The sequence below is a fragment of the Calonectris borealis genome, chromosome 18 (genome assembly GCF_964195595.1).
Source record: "Calonectris borealis chromosome 18, bCalBor7.hap1.2, whole genome shotgun sequence".
Lineage (NCBI taxonomy): Eukaryota > Metazoa > Chordata > Aves > Procellariiformes > Procellariidae > Calonectris > Calonectris borealis.
Genome location: NC_134329.1, coordinates 7,272,467 through 7,278,951, shown reverse-complemented (window position 1 = coordinate 7,278,951; position 6,485 = coordinate 7,272,467).

Below are 6,485 nucleotides of genomic sequence, written 5' to 3'. Positions count from 1 at the left end.
AGCACCTCTGCCAGGACACCGCTGCCTCCCCAGCATCCCTGCGCTGGCTGCAGTTGCCATGGTGACCGAGCATCGTCCCCTCTCCTGGCACCTTTGAGGAAAAACGTCCCCCTGTTCAGCAGCCCCCCGTGGCCCTCCATAGCACATGGCTGTCCCCACACCACTCTCAGATCCTGCACCCAGGGCTCTGGCAGGCAGCAGAAGGACATCCTGGTCCCCCAAGCCAAAGCAAGCAGGACAGGGACAGCTGCCTCTCCAGCCGGACAACACCGCTGGCTCCATTCTCAGCTGCCAAAAGCCTTCTGCAGCTGAACATCACCAAGAAACAAAAATAAATAAAGGCAAGAGTAATGAGGATCAAGTCATTCCCAGATCTAAACAGGGTGGGTCCAAGAACAGAAGAGCTTGAGGGCATCAAAGACTAGAAGAGGATCCCTCAGCAGAGAGAGCCCAAGCATGGTGCCCGTGGCCACCAGGGCCACCACTGCCTCCAGCCCCGTTGCAGCCGATGGCACAGGCATCGCCCCGAGCACACACACAGGCCCCCAGAGACCCCAACGGTGCCAGCCTCATGCTCTCCACCTGTGGGAAGGACCACCTTCAGCCAAGTCTGTCCCACCGTTGCATTAGCGAGGAGAAGTGCCACCTCCAAGTCTGACAGGTTGTTGCCTTGCCCTCCCAAATCTCTGCGGGACACCTGCTGAGCTCTGACAGCTGTCAATGCCTTAGCAGAGGCGAGCTGAGAATCTTAAAAGGTAAAATAGCTCCTTTTGTAATGTGTTCCTACAAAACACCTACCCTCTTGCCTGTTTTAGCCCTCCTTGTCCTAGATTACAAGCTCTGGAGACAGCAAGTGTGCAGAGTTTTAACTATTAAATAATGCATCTTGCAAACGCATCCCCAGTAAGCGTGCCTGCTGGAAGAGAGGTCTCTGCTGCGGCACAGGCAGCTCTCCACCCTTCTCTGCCAGGCTGCACTGCGAGCGCTGCCCCGATCCGACTGCTCCTCTGGCACCTGGAAAGGGTCAGGAGGTTGTTTTCACCCCTGCATCACTATCGGGAAGCTGCTCGTCCTTGTGCCGTGTCCTAAGCAGGTTTCCATGCTCCCCGATATTCAGTCAGAGACTGATTAAGCTCTGTGCAGCGTGCCAGGAGGATGGACAGCGGGAACATGTGCCTACGTAGACTTTGATGCTAAATCCCTCTTAACAAGCATTGCTTTTGTGCGTTTTCAGCTGAACTCCCCCCTCACTCAGCCAGAGGAGCAGGGAGGTAAAAGCAAGAGATTAGCTGAGCTACCCCAGAAGCCCTCATTATCCCAGGAGGTCTCCACTGCCTCCTGCAATCAATTAAATGGACTGGAGTTGGGGATACCTGGCACTTCACAGGATCAAAACCCAGAGAGGAGACTGTGGGAGGCAATTTCCCTTCTGTTATTGACATGCAAATCATTGCTGCAGTAGCTCACGGGTTTAATATATTTCCAGATTGCCTGGCGTGGAGTCACATTAGTCAAGTATATGTGGCAGTTAGTCCAAAATGACTCTTATTATGGAGTCAGCATTTCCACCTCAGTTTCAAGGACGGGCTGGGGATGCGCGTGCAGCCACTTGCCTTACCCCTCTCCCAAGTCCCCTCTGAGGCAGGACTCCCACGGGGTTTGGGGACTGCGAGTAAATGGCCGACAAGTCCCTAATGAGGTGGTAGAAACAGACTGAGGTCCCCGAGAAACGTCCTCTTCAACCTTGGGATCATGTATGACTGTGGCTTTCTACAGCCCTCAACTTCCGTAAAGCCGATGTTTCTTACTCCAAGGCAGGACAGCCAGCAAGAACAGGAACTGCCACGAGAAACCATGTTCTCTCCCACAAAATATGTTGGTTTTTTCCAAGAGTTTTCAGGTTTGCTCCCCATTCTCCACAGCTCCCAGCACCATGACTGAAAACTCTTCACAAGTACTAGAACAGGGAGGCATCCCAAGTGCTGCCATTTCCACCTCTCTCCCTGCCTGGGGACCGTACCAGCCCAGCAGCATTCGCCGCTCGCTTTGGATGGTTAGTTCTGCGCCCCACAGCCCTCCAGACCTTCAAACCCGCAGCGATGCACGGCTGATTGAAAAACTGCGCTGACCACAAATGCAATAATGAAAGAGCTTTTCTTCCACACAGATGGGACTCCTTATTCCCTTCTTCCCTCTAAATTGCATTCCTCATTACACCCAGACATTGCAGAGTGGCTTTGCTTGGCACCTGCTGGTTGAAACAAGCTTACTGGTCTGATGTTAGAACAGCTCTCTCCCAGCTTAGCTGAAATAACGTTGTGCTCAGCTGCAGTATTGCTTTGAAAGTTTTCCTTTTGTCCATTTATTCCCAGTGCCGCAAACCAATCTGTCTGAGAAGCTCATTCCTCATTATTTGTTGAGAGAGCCAACAAAGCCCTCTGTTCCTGCACCCTCTCAGAGCTTTGTTTTCAGCTATCTATTCAGTCTTCTGTTTGTGCTTCTCAATGTTTGCACTAAGAGCTTTAAATCGTTCACTTAGCCTTGAACTCCCTCACTTTGTGTCTTTGGTTTGCAGCTAGAAGTAATCACCACAGTGCAATCTAGCTCTTGCTTTTTGCTTACCCTTCTATTTTCTCTTTAATTAAAAATCCCTTTGGTCTTTGCGCTGCTCGCTAGCACTTCGATCCAGGACGTGGTTTCCGTTTGCCTTGCAAACAGTGCAGCAGAGAATGTCAAAACCGTTTTTCACAACAACCTTGCTTTGACCTGGGTGACAGCTTTACCACCAGGCATTTGATCTCTTACTTGCCCATCTGTTCATTGATTAAAATCCCACACTTCAATATGCAATTCTGTCTCTGCATCCAGTAGCTTCTCCTGACAACAAGACCCTCATACAGACAAGGAGCCTTTCCCAAGTGATGCTCCTCAAGCAGATCACTGCCACCACCAGCATCCCCAGCATGGCAAGGCTCGCCGTGGATGCTGGACCTGCAGCGCTCCACCTCCAGCCGCTCTGCAGCACGGCCGGACTCGAGGCTGGAAGGGGAGGGCAGACAATCATAGAGTCATTTAGGTCGGAAAAACCTTTAAGATCATCGAGTCCAACCTTTAACCCAGCACTGCCAAGTCCACCACCACACCGTGTCCCTAAGCACCACATCTACACGTCTTTTAAATACCTCCAGAGATGGTGACTCCACCACTTCCCTGGGCAGCCTGTTCCAATGCTTGGCAACCGTTTCGGTGAAGAAATTTGTCTAATGTCCAATCTAAACCTCCGCTGGCCCAACTTGAGGCCATTTCCTCTCATCCTATCACTTGTTACTTGGGAGAAGAGACCAACACCCACCTCGTTACAACCTCCTTTCAGGTAGTTGTAGAGCGTGTCAAGGTCTCCCCTGAGCCTCCTTTTCTCCAGGCTAAACAACCCCAGTTCCCTCAGCCGCTCCTCAGAAGACTTGTGCTCTTTTGCAATTTTTTTTTTTCCTTTTAACATGTAGCCCAGGAAAGCCAGAAACACACACCACTAATGTTTCTGCCTTATCACAGCTTCCAAATTTATGCCAGGTAAGATTATCACAAGGATAGCTTAACAGCCACCATCAGACACAGCACTGTGCAAGCTTCAGAGAAACGCCAGCCACCATTACACCTCATCAGCAATAGATCCCAAAAACCTCAGCGCACAGAAAGGTGATTTTTATCCCAATACAAACAGTTCCAAAAGGAAACCAGAGCCTTACTCAACCTTAAAATATGTTTTTCATGATCACTGCCTCTAAAAGCAGAAGGTATAAAGGTCCAGGAGAGAGACTGCAGCACACTGGGAGGTTCCTACGGAGCAGCAAAATGAGTCAGTGCCATCTACCGGCTGCACGACCCTTCCGCTTCCACATTCACCGGATTCAGCCTCAAATATTAAGTAATAAGAAACAGCCTCTTACACGTCTTCTCCCATGACACAACCGTAATGTTTCCAGAGTCCCTCTGCAACGCCGTAACCAAAGGCACCATTTCAAATGCAAATTCCGCCTAGAGGTTAAGGGTCCAGATCAGAGCCCTTTGGCACAACCGTGGTTGCAGACACGTCCATGTCCAACCACACCGAGAGCTGCCAGGGAGCCCCAGCAGGCCAACCCAGGGCTACAGCCCCAGCGTTTCACAGCCCTACTTTTTCCTACCATCTACATTGGGATCTCCCTTCGCTATTACTGATAAAATCATAAATAATTGTGATGTATGGTGCAATGGCAACCCTCAAGCTGGCCCAGATCTGTGCTGAGGAAAAGCTTTAGAAATGCCAAGTATCAGCAGTACTGCTGGCATCCCCGAGGGACAGCGTGGCATCGTCGGCTTCTAGCACAGCAGTCACAAAGAAGTACCGCTCCAAGGCTACCGAGAGGCGTCAAAGCCAGGATGAGATGCCAGGCATTCCTGGCTATCATCGTTGTTCTCCTCTGTTGGATCAGATTTAATTGGTGAACAGATTCTAAATGTGCTTCTCACCATTTTTAAAAGGAAAATACATCATCGCTCTATAATTATTCCATAATCAGGCTTGGGTGCCATACCACTGGCACTGAGGAAAATACACATTTCTGTCGAAGCTTCCTCTTGAAGGGCAGATAGATGAGCAAATGCTAATTATCCCCCAAACTTATCTTTCAGCATTAACAGGCTCTGGCAGGCTCCAAATGGCTGGAGGACATGGTAATGTTGTGCTGCAGGAATCGCCTTGGGCTCCATTTGCTGCTGAATGGTCTCAGAGCCGAGGTACTGTCAGTCTCTTTTTAGGGACGCTGGTTGAACTGAGTTCATCAAGCTGCTTTTGTCAATCCTGGTAAAATCAATAAACATCTGAAAGAGCCCCAGCACTGAGAGAGTGGTTACTGCCTTTGCCACTGAAAACGAGCAAGAAAAGGAAGACTGTCTCTGGAAACCTCCATGTAACGCAACAGCATTTGCAGAGGAAGCAGAACGGCATAGGAGCAGCACAAAGCTAACCTGGATCAGGATGCTGTGCACAGACAGCATCCATACTATGTGACAGCACGCCCCATACTGTGTTCCTTGATCATTCAGGCACAAAGGTGTCTTGTCCTCGTCACTGGAGGTCCACCCAACCAGTAGTTCCTCTGAAAGGTTTGGTTTCAAGTCACTGTTCAGGAAAGGGACCCTTGGTGCATTCCAACGGGTACAAGGGAAACGCAAGGCTGTGAGGAACAGTATCCGAGAAGGAGAGAATACTGCGTTTGTGCTCAAAACATCAGGATGGATCTGAGAGCTGGCTCCTCTCCAAGGCTTCCCAATGGACAGCCTGGGCAGAGGCAGACACACGGGCAGGCATTAGGGCATATTTTGGGCCTGAATTCCTCTTCCCAAACGCAGTACTTGCCTTTCTTGAACTTCATATTAAAGAACACTTGTTCATTTTACTAAAATGATTTAAATTTGCTCCTTTTTCTTCTAAAGTTCTTGCCAACAAACCAAACCTGATATCACAAGCAAGTTTTAGACACATTCTTTACTCCTTCACCCCAGCCAGTGCTATAACAGTAACCAAAAGCAGAAAGGACAGATGCTGGTAAAACCTCCCCTGAAATACCCTACAGCGAGAGCAGCCATCGCAGCTGAAGACTGCTGTTAAAGTCTGTGCCGCGCAGAAGCACAGTATGCACCATCTGCAGAGAAGCAATCCAGGCCCCCATCTTCCTCAGCATTCCTCCGGGCACGTCGCGCGGGAGAGCTCCAAACCCTCACAACACAAGACCTGTATTTAACGAACCTGCTTTTTCACTATTGTCAGCTACAAAGAAGAAAAATAGTTTGAATTGCCACAATTTATTTCTGACAAACCAGGTTATTTTTCCCTGCCAGTGATGATTTGCTGTGTAAGCATCTGGTAGAAAAGGGTATTGGTATTATTATCTTACCAGATACTGAATTCTGAGGGATTTACCTGCAATTCCCTAAAACATTCTCTTTTCCTTCAGCTTTGTCAAATCTCTCCCCATTCCTGGTCTCCAGCAGAGGGAAGGGAGAGGCACAGCCCTGCTGCGGAGCATACTGACACACTCTGCCTTAAGGCAAAAAAAAGAAGTATTTTTCCAGAAATGCCAGGGATAGGTGACAAGAACTCTTCTATCAAACAGAACAGGTGTTTTTACCATGCAAATAAACAAGCTGTGAGCACTGAGGACGGTTTGTTGCGCTCCCCACATCACAGAGCCCCGCTGGTGGAAGCTCCTGGCCATCCCCAGCCTCTCCTCAGAGCGGGTCTCCACAGAGAAGGCCGCACCACCAGGCAGCTGCCGTATCCCGGCCCTGCACCCTCAAGCGCAGCCCTGCCCTGAGGAGAACGACGGCGGCCTGCCCCCCCCTCCCAGCCCAGGCCGCCGCCGTCGCATAGCAACTAGGGGCGGACTCCTAGTCCTTAAATAGCAACTGGGCCCGCCCCCTCCTCCGTCTTCCCTTCTCATTGG